This window comes from Chelonoidis abingdonii, chromosome 24, assembly GCF_003597395.2.
Source record: "Chelonoidis abingdonii isolate Lonesome George chromosome 24, CheloAbing_2.0, whole genome shotgun sequence".
NCBI lineage: Eukaryota > Metazoa > Chordata > Testudines > Testudinidae > Chelonoidis > Chelonoidis abingdonii.
This window is the reverse complement of record NC_133792.1, coordinates 2277537-2293700: the sequence shown is the minus strand read 5'-3', so window position 1 is coordinate 2293700 and position 16164 is coordinate 2277537. Positions and strand designations below refer to the sequence as shown.

Genomic DNA, 16164 nt, shown 5'->3' with positions numbered 1-16164 from the left:
CTGCAAATGCTGCAAATGTGGCCACACTGCAGCGCTGGTAGCTGTCAGTGTGGCCACACTGCAGCGCTGTCCCTAGACAGCTGTACGAAGACAGCTGTAACTCCCAGCGCCGCACACCTCCAAGTGTAGCCATACCCTCAGTTTCACCCATTCCTCCTCTTACAGACCTGATTCCCAGCCTCCTTGGGGTGCCTTCTATGTATGAGTGGATGGAGCAAAATGTCTTTCTGTGAGGCTAGTCCACCAGGGAACTTGATTTCCTGTTGATCTTTATCTGGCCAGGCATCCTGGAATGTACATATTCATGGTACCGACACAAATATTTGCCTTGTGAAGCTGCCCCAACCCCAGGCATTTAAATGTGGTCTCTCACCAGCCACACTGGGGCCTGGCCTGAAGGCTGGCCTCCCGCCATGGCTCTTGGGCTTGGACATGGCTGTAGCTGTTGACAGCCTAGCTCCAGTGGGGTAGCTCGATAGTGGCCGCCTGGGTCGCTGCTGCTAAGGCTGTAGTGGTTGAGAGTGATGCACTCAGTAAGCACATGCTGTAACGCTAGTTGCACACTTATGCTTGGAGGATCAAGGAGCTAGCCCAGCTCCTGCACACTCAAGGAGAGACTGGCTCTTTGGTGCTTGCCTATGAGCTGAATACAGCACCCGCTAATGCTGAAGGTATTCCGGCCTTTGAGAATCTCCAAGCAGTTCAGCAGGATCTGCCTGGGCAATGCACATGGAAATGATGTAATCCCATGCTCTGAGTGTCCCAGACCTCTGCGTGCCAGAGGCTGGGATTGGATGAGAAGGGATGGATCACTCAAAATTGTTCTCTTCTGTTCATTCCTTTTGGGGCACCTGGCATTGGCCACTATTGAAAGACAGGATACTGGGCTAGATGGACCACTGGCCTGACCTAGTATGGCCGTTCTTATGCTCTGAATTGCTCCGAGCCAGTGCAACTCATCAGGGGCTCCAGAGGGAGGGGTCCAGAGAACAGGATCTGCGCTGGCTGCCCCCTGCTGCACACGGGAGAGATGGTGTGAGAGCTCAGTGGGACTGGGCCTTGATGATGTCAGTGCTGTGTCATGGGGCTGGTGGGAGCCCGGCTTGCCTCACCTCTGCCTTTCTCCTTTGGCTGGAAGTTCCTGTTGTCCTGTGATTACAGCCCCAAAGTGCTTCTGCAGCCAATCCCAGCCAGCCATGGATTTCACTGGGTTAGCTGGAGCTGAAGAGATACAGCACCCTAGCCCTGCACAGTGGCTACATGAATATAAGAATGGCCCTACTGGGTCAGACCAAAGGTCCGTCTAGCCCAGTGTACTGTCTTCTGACAGTGGCCAATGCCAGGTGCTCCAGAGGGAGTGAACCTAATAGGGAATCATCAAGTGATCCATCCCCTGATGCTCATTTCCAGCTTCTGGCAAACAGAGGTTGGGGACACCATTCCTGCCCATCCTGGCTAGTAGCCATTGATGGACCTGTTCTCCAAGAATTTATCTAGTTCTTTTTTGAACCCTGTTACAGGATTCATCCTCCCCTGCAGTGTTTATCCAATCAAGCCTGGCCATTATTATTTCCAGGGGGCAGATGTCTTTGCTCCCTCGAGTCACTGCAATCTGTTAGGAGGATCCCAGCTGGCTTGGACTGGCTTTGTGGAACCAGTGGTACCTGCACCGTACATGACAGGAATGGGCAGTTGGAGGTACAGTAAGTACCTCTGGTTTTAAGCATGGGAACTGAAACATACAAGGCAGCCTGAGCCCTTGTTTAGCTCAGATTGCTCCTCCTCCAGGAACAAATAGCAGCAGCGCTTTGCAGCGCTCTGTCCATCTCGCTCCCTGCCTCAGCAGTGGATCTGATGTAGGAAATTCAAAGCAAACCTCTCTGAGGGAACTGTCCTCTTAATAAGGGAGTTGAAAGTTTGCTATGGGAGCACTGCTATGGGAGTCTGAGCTGGTCAGCTCTAGGCTGTTGGGTCAAACTACCTCAGCTGAGGGGAGCCAAAGGGCTGGGAGGAGAAATGTTCCCAGTGAGCAAATGGCCACAAATCACCAGACCCACTATCCCTGAGGCTGAAGACTGACCGGGCCATGGGGACCATGCTGGGCTTTTGGCCCTGACAGGCATGCCTCAGGGGTCAGGCGCACTGGCAGAGCAGTGCAGGGGAAGCTTAGCCTGCCAATACCTGGTCTGTCTCTGTTCTGTGAATCCCTAAAAGGCTGCAGCCCCCAAAGGCTGCCAGTCCAGCCTTTCCCCAGCCCTCATGTTGCACGCAAAGACAACATGAAAATGACATGAAAAGATCCATAGCCAGGCTCTTGACTAGAGCCTAGCCTGTTTGCTTGTCAGAGGGTGGAGATGGATGGCAGGAGAGAGATCACTTGATCATTGCCCGTTAGGTTCACTCTCTCTGGGGCACCTGACATTGGCCACTGTCATGAGACAGGATACTGGACTAGATGGACCCTTGGTCTGACCCAGTACGGCTGTTCTTATCTTCTTATGAGACAGCAGCGTGCTTGAGCTTTGTAACTGAGCTATTATCCAGGCCTTTCTGTGCAAGGCATGGATGCAGCTCCCACACCAGCGCCGGGCTCCCAGCCTGTGGTCTGCACTCACTCTACGAGACACTGAAAACGATTCCCAGAAAAGCGAGAGTTACAGGGAGTTCTGAAGCAGAACGCCCTGTGGCGGCCCATCTGCCAGAGACACATCTGCTTGCTCATGTTTAGTCTGACTCCTCTCAGGATCACTGCTACTCTGGCTTTTGTCTTGGCCAAAGGATCATTCATAATAAAAGGGCACCTCTGCCTCCGTGCCGTCTGCACCCTGCTACAATTACAGAGTCCGAGTGGAACAACAGACAAGGCATCGAACATCTAGCTTGGCATGCAGCTGGGCCGCTGGAGAGCATCCAGGGCTAATTAGACGCTGATTAAAATACAGAAAGAAAGACAAAAGGGCCTGAGTTTGGGTTGTGAAAACACCGCAGACATCATCACTGTCTGTCATGTTTCCAGCAGCTTGGTGCCTAGTTTGTCAGCATAAGTGGGAAGAGGCTGCCTCCCAGCCACGTTGCCAGGGCACTCGGATCACCTCATGGAGGCTGAGATCTAGGATCAAGCTAGCCAAGGAGCTGAGCCTGCTGCAGTTCAGCTCATTCCCTGGGGATAATCCATCCTGGCCACCGATACCTGGCACAGTCCCAGCTAAACCCGAGGCAGTCCGGTGCTGCAGTAAATGGAGCCCAGGACACACCATGCTCGTAGTGCTGTGACTATCCCTTTCATTTGTGGGCTCTAACTGTACAGCTGAAAACCCAGGGAAGGAATGACCTGGTCCCAGGGGCACAGAGAGCAACTTGAAGAGACAGGGAGTGAAGAGGAGGCAGTAAGACCCATGCAGCTCTCAGGGGAGGAGAGGAGAGAGTGCTCACGGTGCACCCCTGTTGGCTGATCCCTACCACCAGCATGCATCCTTGGCTGGCAGTCAGCTGTTAATTTCCTTCCCCCCTCCGTCATGGGCAAGCAGGTGCTTCAAAGGTCAGGAGCGAGAGGCAAGGGAGGCTCGGATGCAGAAAGGGAAACGAGCTCAGGCAGAAGTGCAATCAACTGGCACCTTCACCAAGGGTTGGCAGTGATGCTTTGGAAAACACCACCAGAGCCAAGATTGGTGCAATCGCACCCTGTCCTTCCATCCTGCCTCAGCTGAAGGTGTAAAGGCAACTTTCTAGGAGGGTCAAGAGCTGCGTGCAATGGGGTGACAGGGTAGTGATCTCCCACTCATAGAGCTGTCACTCCTATGGTGAGAGCGGATCCAGAATGGTGAGTTCTGTAGATTTGCTGCTACTAGAGATGAGGCAGTGAGTTCAGAATCCAGCCCTCCCCTGTGGACTGACCCTTTTGTAGGCTCAACCGTGTCTTGGTCAGGCATTCCTCTCTCTGCTGTGCTGGGTATTCTGGAGGGCTGGGGACCTTGAGACCTGCTAGGTGGATGTACCTGGTGAGATCTCCAGGGGTTTGGATAAGAGTCTGAACTTTGGGATGCTTATCTAAACCAAACCCAAGCTCCAGTCCTTTCAGGGTAAGGCCATTGTTCATTTCAACGTGGAACAAGATGCCTGGGTACTGCTTTGGAGCAGTAAGGAAAGGTCGAGCCACCAGGCAGGAGTGGGTGCTGAAGGGGTCTCTCATTTCACATGCCCCAGTAATTCTCCTTTTAGACTGGTCCTTAACTCATGTACACAGCTCCTAAACCCATCTGTACAGGGCTATTCACCCTCACCAGGAACTGCCTAGCTTAGAGACAGTATCTAGAGCAGGGGTGGGCAAACTTTTTGGCCCAAGGGCCACACTGGGGTTGCAAAACTGTATGGAGGGCCAGGTAGGGAAGGCTGTGCCTCGCCAAACAGCCTCACCCCCGCCCTCCTACTTCCAACCCCCTGACTGCCCCCTTCAGAACTCCTGACCCTCCAGCCCTCCTGCTCCTTGTCCCCTAACCGCCCCCTCCTGGGACCCCCTGCCCCTAACTGCCCCCCCGGGAACCCCTGTCCTGACGTCCACCCCTAGCCCCACACGCACGACCCCTGACAGCCCCCCAGTACTCCCACGCTTATCCAACTGCAGCCCCTTCCCCGTCCTCTCCGCCCCCTGAGAACCTCACGCCCATCCAACCACCTCCTGCTCCCTGTCCCCAGGAACTCTTGCAACTTGTACTCAATCTCCCTGGCCCCAGCCACGCTTACCATGCCGCTCAGAGCAGCATGTCTGGTTGCCGCGCCACCCGGCCAGAGCCAGACATGCTGCCGCGCTGCTCTGAAGGAGCGCACAGCTCCGCCGCCCAGAGCGCTGCCCACGCGGCGGCGTGGCTGCAGGGGAGAGGGGACAGCAGGGGAGGGGCCAGGGGCTAGCTGCCCAGCCAGGAGTTCAAGGGCCAGACCGGACGTGGCCCGCGGGCCGTACTTTGCCCACTTCTGACCTAGAAAATCAAGAAAGCTGCTCAGCTGGAAAGACTTCCTGAATTCCCCAACAGTCCCAAATCCCAATCCCTTACCCACTCCCTGAACCCATCCAGCCTTTAGACTGGAGACTCTGTGCTGCAAGTTGCAACACTGGCCCTGCTGGAAGTGGCCTCCCCATCCAGCCCCACCAGTGCCAGATGCTGTTCCAGGCACAGGAGCAAAACTCCATCTACAACTGCTGCCAGCTGTGACTCTTCATGGCCACTCAGCTGCCAAGACACCCCTTTGCTAGTGCTCTGGGGCTTGACAAACCCCTTACAGAAATAACAACACTGGGATCTGGCAGTATAATAAACTTTGACATTTAATTCCTAAAAGTCAGATTTGCAATTTCCTCTGCTGATGACCTGACATTAGTGTTAACATGTCCCCCAACAGTGTTAACTGTTGACTTACATTTGTGATCCATTATGAGTCCAGAACCCTTTCTACGGTGCTCCTTCCTAGGCAGTCATTTCTCATTTTGTATGTGAACTGATTGTTCCTTTCTAAGTGGGCTACTTTGCATTTGTCCTTATTGAATTTCATCCTATTTACTTCAGACCATTTCTCCAGTTTGTCCAGATCATTCTGATTTTTAATCCTATCCAAAGCACTTGCAACCCCTCCCAGCTTGGTATCGTCCGCAAACTTTATAAGTGTTCTCTCTATGCCATTATCTAAATCACTGATGAAGATATTGAACAGAACCAGACCCAGAACTGATCCCTGCAGGACCCCACTTGTTATGCCCTTCCAGCTTGACTGTGAACCACTGATAACTAGGGTTGTCAAGCAATTAAAAAAATTAATCGCGATTAATTGTGAGATGAATTGCACTGTCAAACAATAATAGAATACCATTTATTTAAATATTTTTGGAAGTTTTCTACATTTTCAGATATGTTGGTTTCAATTATCTTCTAGCTGTCTTGCTTAATTATTTGCTCCATTATCTTTCTGGGTACTGAAGTTAAGATGACTGGTCTGTAACTCCCTGGATTGTGTTTATTCCCCATTTTATATAGTGGCACCTTATTGCCCTTTTCCAGCCCCCTGGAATCTCTCCCGTCTTCCATGACTTTTCAAAGATAATCACTAGGGCCCTACCAAATTCACAGTCCATTTTGGTCAATTTCAGAGTCATAGGATTTTAAAAATTGTAAATTTCATGATTTCAGCTATTTAAATTTGAAATTTCAGGGTGTCATAATTGTAGGGGCCCTGACCCAAAATGGAGTTCTGGAGAGGATGCAAAGTTATTGTAGTGGGGGTTGCGGTACTGCCACCCTTATTTCTGCACTGCTGCTGGCGGTGGCACTGCCTTCAAAGCTGAGCAGCTGAAAAGCGGCAGCTGCTGGCCGGGAGCCCCACTCTGAAGGCAGAACCGCTGCCAGCAGCAGTGCAGAAGTAAGACTAGCCTGGGATGGTATTGCCATCCTTACTTCTGTTTCAGCTGCTGGTGAGCTGCTATCTTCAGAGCTGGGGTCCCGGCCAGCAGCCACTGCTCCCTAACTGCCCAGCTCTGAAATCTGCACAGAAGTCAGGGTGGCAATACTGTGTCTCCCCCCTAAAATAACCTTGTGATCCCCCCGCAACTCCCTCTTTAGGTCAGGGCCCTAATTTGAGAAACGCTGGTCTCCTCCATGAAATCCATATAGTACAGGGTAAAAGCACAAAAAAGACCAGGTTTAACGGGGGCGAGACCAGATTTCATGGTCCATGATGCATTTTTCATGGCCATGAATTTGGTAGCGCCTTAATAATCACTAATGGCTCAAATATTTCCACAGACAGCTCCGTGAGTGTTCTCGGATGTATTTCATCTGACCCTGGTGACTTGAAGACATCTAACTTGTCTAAGTAATTTTTAACTTGTTCTTTTCCTATTTGAGTCTCTGATCTTACCTCATTTTCATTGGCCTTCGCTATGTTAGACGTCCAGTTGCTTTTGGTGAAAGATGAAACAAAAAGTGACTTAGTACATCTGCCATTTTCACATTTTCTGTTATTATTTTTCTCCCCTCATTGAGTAATGGGCCTACCCAGTCCTTAGTCTTCCTCTTGCTTCTAATCTATTTGTAGAATGTTTTCTTGTTACCCTTTATGTCTCTAGCTGGTTTAATTTTGTTTTGTGCTTTGGCCTTTCTAATTTTATCTCTACATGCTTGTGTTGTTTGTTTATATTCATCCTTTGTAATTTGACCTAGTTTCCACTTTTTGTAGACTCCTGTTTGAGTTTCAGATCACTGAAGATCTCCTGGTTAAGCCATGGTGGTCTCTTGCCAGACTTCCTATCTTTCCTACTCAGTGGGATGGTTTGCTCTTGTGCCCCTAATAATGTCTTTCTGAAAACCTGCCAACTCTCTGGAACTATTTTCCCTTAGATTTGTTTCACATGGAATCTTACCTACCAAATCCTTGAGTTTGCTAAGTCTGCCTTCTTGAAATCCATTGTCTTTATTGTGCTGTTTTCCTTCCTACTGTTCCTTAAAATCATGAACTCTCTCATTTCATGATCACTTTCACCCAAGCTTCCTTCCACTTTCAAATTTTCAACCAGTTCCTCCCTATTTGTCAAACTCAAGTCTAGAACAGCCTCTCTCCTAGTAACGTTCTTCACCTTCTGAAATAAAAAAAAATTCTCTAATGGATTCCAAGAATTTGTTGGATAAGCTGTGCCCTGCAGTGTTATTTTCCACAACAGCTGCCTGGGTAGTTGAAGTCCCCCATCACCGCCAAGTCCTGGGCTTTGAATGATTTTATTAGTTGTTTATAAAAAGCCTCCTCCACCTCTTGTCCTGGTTAGGTGGTCTGTAGTAGTTCCCTACCATGACATTAGCCTTAGTTTTTACCCCTTTCGTCCTTACCCAGAGATTTTCAACAAGTCTGTCTCTCATCTCCATCTCAACCTCACTCCAAGTATATACATTTTTTGATATATAATGCAACAGCTTCTCCCATTTTTCCCTGCCTGTCCTTCCTGAGCAAGCTGTACTCTTTTCTACCAATATTCCAGTCATGTAGTTATGGGGGGCTAGCTTGCTGCAGTGGATTTGTGCACAGTTTGCATAGCTCACCTATTACACAGGCCCATTGAATGCTTGATCTGATAGGTTAGTTTAGAAGATATCATCTCAAATATTTAATTGTCTCAGTGAAGTTCAGCAGCCGAGCAACATTGATTCAAATATGCCCATTTATTCAATGCACATTCCCACAGCTGCTGTCTGACCCATGCTCAAGGCCCTTCCATTTAAAGGCTTTTGTAAGTGCTGCTGCTTAGGCTTCTGTGTACATTGGGACAAAACATGTGGTTTCATTCCTGGGCACTAAGCTCTCCCTGGCTCTGAATGATGACAGAGCCATATGAAATTTGGTGGTTTCTAGTCACTGTGGTTCCTGGATCATGAGCCACACAGGGTTCCAGTCTCGCCATTCCCCACTGACTGAGGTGTGAATCCAAAGCCCAGTTCGGCCCAGACTGCCAAGTTTTGCCTGCTTTCACATCTGTGCAAAGCTGCAAGGTTCTCTTGCTTTCAACATGGAGCCATAATCTGGCTCAGACTGGCTTGAAGATGTCTGGGCTCTTGATAAGCTTGGGTTGGGTTCTGCATCTGGAATGAAACACACGTTTTCCTGTGTCCGTAGTGGGCATTTATGAGGTTGAGAGGCTGCCCTGCAGTCACTTATTTCCTCAGTGAATAGTTAGAGCACAGGAATCCCAGCGTCAAAGGAAGCATCTCTTCCCTTCCCCGCCCACTGTGGCAAGTGGCTTTTCACAAAGCTTTAAAAAGTTCCGCTGACTTTAAGGGTTCACACACTTCTCAATTCCTGGTTTTGGCTGTGAAGGGAAGCTGAAGTACAGAAAGGCTCTAGTGAGAGTACTGATTCCTAGCCCTGAGGACACCAGGTGGTCTTTGAATATCATGGGAAAACCTCAGTCTCACATCCCCAGCCCAAGCAGATCTGCTAAATTCACATACACATCTGAAATTCTAGGGCTCGCCCAAAGTGAACTAAACCCCCTTAATAATATGAGATGCAACCACTACATGTCACACTTGGGTGCATTTTTTGTCAGAGCTGTTCTTACTTTTCTGCTCTGGTGCTTATGAATCTGCTAAAGAAATCTGGTTTGTACAATATAGTCAATCTGGAATTCCCACTCCACAACCAGATGATTGTTTGGTTCTGCTCCAGCAGTGGTGCCATGGTGGGAGTTCTAGTGTAAGACAGGGCAGCCTCAGGTATCTTGACTACAGCTGCTTAGCAAAATACAACAATATTTTTTGTGAGAAGACTGCAACTTTTTGTTGATAAACCAAAACCTGAAAACTTTAGATTTTGAAATTCTCTCTCGAAATGACATTGATCATTCCTGCATGGAAATGTTTCATTGACATTTCTGGAACCAAACCAAAGTATTTATTAGTTTTGACTTTGTTTGCTTTGAACTGTGTGTCACATGGTAATGGGCCTCTGTAAATGGAAATGGGGACAGCCGCCAGCCACAGCTATGCCATAATTAATTAGATGCTTCCCAGTCTGATTGGGCAGGACTAAAGACAGACAACTGGGCCTTACAGAAGGACTGAGAGAGCGCAGTCTGGGTATGGGGCCAAGGGAGCAGACAAGCTCCTGTAGACAGCCCTGAGCCAGGCTCTGCAGGTGACTGGGTGCTCAAGAGGAGCCAGCCTGAGAGCCCTGGGCTCTACAGCAGAGCAGAGAAGGATGCAAGAAACAGAGCCTAGAAAGGGGGTGAGAATGGTACTCCAGGAAACAAGCCTGGGAGCCAAGTGCTCTATACCAGAGGAGGGGAAAGACTCTCCAAGGTAGCCCAGCAGAGGCTGGGAACAGGATCCAGAAAGCAAGAGGGAGTAAAGACCCAAAGGGCTTTTTGTTCTTCAATTGGACTTTTGCTACCCTGGAAGGGGTAATGTGTGTTTCTCATTTGATCAGAGGGTTAAGCTACATCTCCAGCACAGGTTGGTGTGTGGAAAACCAAGGGAGGGGGGCGGGGGGGAACTGAGGCAGGGAGTGGTAACCATGCTATGCTTAGCCAGCTAAGGACATTATAGGGCAGCCATGACCTATGACACCGTGTCCTTCTAAGTCATTGTGGTGCCTCATGGGAATTGTAATTTGGGTGCCTCATGCCCTCATTTTCTTCTATGGGTTGGGGACCCTAGCTGGACTACATATCCCAAGATGCACTAAATCTTGCTGAATTGTTGTGGAACTTCATGGGAGATGTAGTCTGGCTGGGGGAGTCTGGCCCATAGAGCAGGATGGGAGCATGAGGCACCTGAACTAGAACACCCCTGAGGCAAATCAGAGGCATTGCCAAATCAAGTTTTTTGGTTTTCAGGTGTTTGTTTTCTCAACAAAAAAAATCAGTTTTTCCCCACAGAAAGCAGATATTTTTCATGAAAAAATTCATTTAGCTGCAAAGGTGATTTGTCATTGAAAACTGACTTTACAGATTTTGTTTGGTCGGCCCTAACATAACCACTGTGCCACTGAAGATGGTTCACAGCAAGGCTACCTGGCACACTGCTGGCTGCTGTTCCCTGGCCTATGCTAGCGCTCTGACATTCTGCTACTGTTGGTGGAGCTGAGTCAGTGATCGCAACAATGGGAAAACTAGCAAAAGCAGCCTAAATACAATCAAGGTTAGGCTTTGCTAATCAGCTCCCCACTGCAGAATCTGGGCACTGGTTCTGATTGTCAAGCACCTTCCACCCAGCACTCGTGACTTGCCCTGTTATGATGTTCCACAAGTATCTCAGCCAAGGCATAACCCCAGGTAGTGCCATTGGTTTGACTACAGCTATTCTCTACACGGAGATTCTGGAGTGCTCCCAACCTGGGAGTGAAGTAGAAATGAAGACAGAGGAGCCTTCATAACATATAAAGTGATTCACTGAGAAAAATGAGTCTGCATTGTTAATTGAGTGTATAAAATGTACATGTAGTGCTGGGTAAGAGGCAAAAATTACAGCTGTAAAACTCCCCATGCAACTTCCAAGATTCTCAAACGGGGACAGAAAATATCATAAAGCCACTATATAAATCCATGATACACACCAACACCTTGAATACTGTGTGCAGTTCTGGTCACCTCATCTCAAAAAAGATATGTTAGAATTGGAAAAGTTACAGAGAAGGGCAACAAATATGATTAAGGGTATGGAACAGCTTCCATATGAGGAGAAATTTTTAATCTGGGACTTTAGACTGGGACTTTTCAGCTTGGAAAAAAGACGACTGAAGGGGATACGAAAGATGACTACAAAATTGTGACTGGTGCGAAGAAAGTGAATAAGGAAATACACAAGAACTAGGGGTCATCCAGTGAAATTAAGAGGTAGTAGGTTTAAAACACACAAAACAAAGTGCTTCTTCACACAGCGCACAGTCAATGTGTGGAACTTGTGTCCAGGGATGTGGAAGGCAAGGGATAAGCGGGTTCAAAAAAGATAGATAAGCTCATGGAGGATAGGTCATAATGGCTATTAGGCAGATAGTCGGGATGCAACCATGCCAGAGTGTCCTGCCTCTGACTGCTAGACTGGGAGTGGCAACAGGGGATGGATGACTTATGAATGCCTGTTCTGTCGTTCCCCTGAAGTACCTGCACTGGGCCCTGTTGAAGACAGGATAACTGGGCTTAGAAGGACCCTTTTGGTCTGACCCAGTGCTGTCTTATGTTGTTGGAGCAATTGGCGAGGTCACAGCTCATTCACATCACCACAGATGGTAACAGCCTACAAGTAATTACTAAGATTGGAGTTGGCGGCTTAGAGAGGAAGAGTGAAGGGTTGTCTCCCTTACTAAATTCTGAGCCATCCAGCCTCGCCTTCTCCATTTTAGAGGGCATAGGAAATCAACCAACATTCACTCCTTCTTTTCGGCCCCTGTTTTTCTCCTCCATGGAAAAAAAAACCCTTTTTCCTTACCACCTGGGTCCTGATACATTCGAATAATTAGTCAACCCCGCTAAGCAGGACCAATCCCCAGACAGATCTTTACCCCAGATCCCTAAATGGCCCCCTCAAGGATTGAACTCACAACCCTGGGTTTAGCAGGCCAATGCTCAAACCACTGAGCTATCCCCCAAATAAGGACCACCAATCTTTTTTATGAAACTCTGGGCACTCTTGTTGTTGAGCCAGCCAGACTTGAGAGAAATCCAACACCCCAGGCACATTTGGTGGTGTACACTGCTTCTGGGACAACTTTTACCAGGGCAAACCCTCCCCCATCATGCACTAGTAGTGAAGGCAGAGGCAAAGGCAGGGCATGGCAGTCAAATACAGAGCAGGAGTTTGATTAAACAACACAGGCGAGTGGAGTCACCAGGGAAAACCAGTTGGGAGAATGGTTTTTGTTGAGGGAATTTGAGTTTGGAATAGGACAGAAGGCTTGGGATTCAGAAGGCATGTTGAAAATTATGTAAATTATCCTGCAGTCAGTGCACTGGGCCATATCCCTTCTCTCTACAGCCCTGCTAGAAATCAACAAACCCCTGGACCACACTGATCAGAACCTCCTCCTGCTGAGCCTTAACCAGGTCAAGAGAACTGCTGTATAAATTCCTTTCACCAGTATTTTACCACAACATTTCACTATACTCTGTTTGCAACGTACAAACCTTTTTATGACTGTACTGAACTGGCCATTGCATGTGTGTTCATGCACATGTGTGTAGCACTCCCCACTGCTGGAGCAAGTCAGCATTCCTCAGCTATGTTTCATAGTCGGTACGCTGCTAATAGCTAGGGACCAGTCTCCTATTTCAAGTGAGAGAGCCTGTGCTGTGGGGGCAGGAGAACCTGAGCTCTCTCCCTCCTGTCTCGGTGATATCCTGAGTAGCCATGGCATGCAGAAGAGTGCAGTATGGGCTGCTACAGGAATTTCATGTATGTTTCTTTCCAAGAAAACCCAGTAAAGGTTATTTTGGTTTATAAAATGTGCAGAAAACCCAACTCGCTGGGATCCACATGGAGCACTGACAAAGAAACATGGGTCCAATCTGACCTTTTCATGCAAGAGCTCTGCTCTGCACCAACCTGCCTCCATGCTGTATGGAATGAACAACTCCCTTTAGCCCATGCTTACACCCCTTCAGCCAACATACTGACTGCACTGCAAGAGCTGCGTGTCACAGGCCTCCTTCTGCAGTTGACAGAACGGCTGCTCTGAGCTTTGTATCTTGCTGCCTGTGATAGCGGAAGCTGAGTATCCGCCTGTAGTTTTGCTCTGAAGAGGGCTGCAGTGCAGTCAGCTCCAGCCTGTCTCCGTGTGAGCAGTGAGTGTGCTATGCACAGCAAGGAAGCCTCTTCTGCTACCGTGGGAAAGTACAAAGTTCAGAGGATACCTTCACTCTGTGCTGAGAGCCACAATGCGTAGACAGCAGGGAAATGCTTGCTGAGTCTCCCCTGATCTCTTATCACTTCTGCACTTCTCAATCCTGCTGCCTGTGGACTCTTTCATCTGAAAGAGCAAGTGGCCCTTTCATCTCGAGCAAACTGCAACGAGGTGAGAATCCACACAGCAGCTCCTCTCTGATTGCAGCAACATTTCACTCTTTGTAAACAGCGCTAGTGATTTCCAAGGTACCTTGTCTGTTAATTGGATAAAAACCTCTGGGACCAAATGGCTTGTAATCAAAACAACACCTCTTCCCCCATTTGTTCTCATCAGTCTGGGTCGCTTGGCAAAACTGCTCATCTGCAAGGAACAGTTTCAGATGAGTGAGGAAGGAACATATCACTGGCCAAAACTAGTGTCTGAAACCACCTGTAGGCACCTATTCAACGTAGTCAACACCTGCTTAGGCTGCTCAGCTCCTGAAAATCTGGCCCCTTTTACTTTGGTACCGACAGATGGCTTAGGTGCCTAGCTCTTGGTAAGAACGGTTTGAGATTTTTGGCCTTTCTATCACTGCTGTTGTGAAGCATAAGGCGATGTCAGGTTTGTTCTGGACTCACACCGCTGTAAACCATTAATAATTCCACTCATCTCAATGCAGTCACACTGATGCAAACCCAACCTAAGTAAGAGCAGGACCAGCTATGCCTGGGCTGGTAGATTTCCGCAACACATTTGGAAGGCCACTTTCAATGAGAATTGTCAGGTGATCCATAGATTTGCCCGCTAGAAGATACCAATACAATCATCTAGACCAGAGGTGGACAAACTACTGCCTGCAGGCAACATCCGGCCTGTGGGACCATCCTGTCCAGCCCCTGAGCTCCTGGCCCTGGAGGCTATCCCCTGGTCCCTCCCCTGCTGTCCCCACTCCCGTGCAGCCTCAGCTCACTCACTCTGCTGCCGGCGCAATGCTCTGGTGGCGGGGTTGTGAACTGCTGGGGCAGCGCAGCTGAAGAGCCCGGCCTGACTCGGTGCTCTGTGCTGCATGGCAGCGTGGCTGTAGCGCCGCCAACCACTGGTGCTCCAGGCAGTGCAGTAAGGGGGCAGGGAGCAGGGGGGTTGGACAGAAGGCAGGGGAGTTTGGGATGGTGGTTGGGGGGGAAACAGGGGGTTGAATAGGGGCAGAAGTCTCAGGAGGCAGTCAGGAAGGAGGAGGGGTTGGATGGGGTGGCAGGGGGCAGTCAGGGGACAGGAAGAAAGGGTGGTTGGATGGGGCAGGGGTCCCAGGAGGGCTATCAGGAATGAGAGGAGCAGTTGGATGGCCGGCGGGGGTCCGGGGGCAGTCAGGGGACAGGGAGCGGGGGCGTGTGGATGGGGCAGGGGTCCCAGAGGGGCAGATAGGAGGTAGGGGCAGGCGACAACCCCCTCCCCTAACCGGCCCACCATACAATTTGTGAAACCCAATGCAGCCCTCAGGGCAAAAACTTTGCCCGCCCCTGATCTAGACTGACCTCCTGAGTAACACAGGCCAGAGAATTTCACCAGGGATTCTTTCAAGTAACCCAACAATTTATATTGAATTAGAACACGATTTTAGAAAGTCATCCCTTCTGCATTAAAGTCTTCAAATCACTAGCCATGCAGATATCACTAGCCATAGAAAGTTGCCAGTTCTTTAACAAGAAGCTTGCACATCTACCCACATAAATAAGAATAAAATTAATAATGATTCAGCAAACATCCTTAAACTATACAGCTTCCACCAGCAGAGCATTCCACAGCCAAGTTTTGCCAGTGTTGATACTCCCTAGCTAGCAGCACAAGGGACTCTGAACTGGTGAGCAGCAGAGGCTATTAATTCATAGCCAGCTGCTGGGAGCAAGGTGTGTGATGACTTGAATTCAAGGTTACCCCTGCTGCACCCTGAAGAGACACAGAATGATCTTGTGCTTAATGAAAAGTACTGGAAGGAAGAAAGCCTGAATTCTACTCTTTGCTATCTGATGACTCTCTGTCTGACCACAGACATAGCATCAGCTTCCCTGTGCCTCAGTCTCCCTGGCTGTATTATACTTCCCCACACGACAGCAATGTTGTGAGGCCAAATTAGTCAATACTCATGAAGTGCTTTGAGATACTCCAAAAGGAAGAGGTTAGAGGAGGAAAGGTATAACCCAGGCATGCCATTCATTCCCTAGGCTCCCTAGGCTCCTGGGATGAGGTGTCTCAGACTCTATGCTGTGCAGATGGTGAGGATGGAGGTTGAGAACTGTTTCTTCATCACCCATATGCAAAAACCCAAAGGCATCAGGGATGGCACACTTGCTTCCCTTACGAAGGGGAGAATCCCCCAGCCAGTATCACCATTTCTCATTACCTATATCAGACTATACCAAACCCGGCACAGTACAGACAAGAGCCCTGCCCTAACAAGTGAGGCTGCACTGGGAGAACAGGAGAAGGCACAGTTTGTGGGAGCATAACAGGGAGAAGAAAAGGAGAAAGGCAGATGGGAGAGGAAACCAAAGAGGAGGTTGCACGTGGTTAGAAGCACAGCTGGACATTGGAGCAGGTATGCACAGAGGTGCAGAAGCAGTGAAAATCTGAGGAGATGCTGGTTTAGCACAAGGCAGGACCAAGGCTGAAAGAATCAATAATGCAAATATAGGCTGCACATGCCAGCACCACAGTCACATTGCAGGAGGGAGGGCCCCCTGGCCACAGTCTCCAAGATCAGTCAGACTGGAGGCATGAAAACCACAAGAGGCCCTAAAATCAAACTCAAACCAT

At 49.1% G+C, this 16164-nt stretch overlaps 1 protein-coding gene across 7 annotated transcripts in view; it reads right to left on the bottom strand.

Moving 5' to 3' along the window:
- The window catches only part of EXD3 (exonuclease 3'-5' domain containing 3), a 606819-nt gene that overhangs the window by 86302 nt on the left and 504353 nt on the right, over window positions 1-16164 (bottom strand). The window lies entirely within an intron of this gene.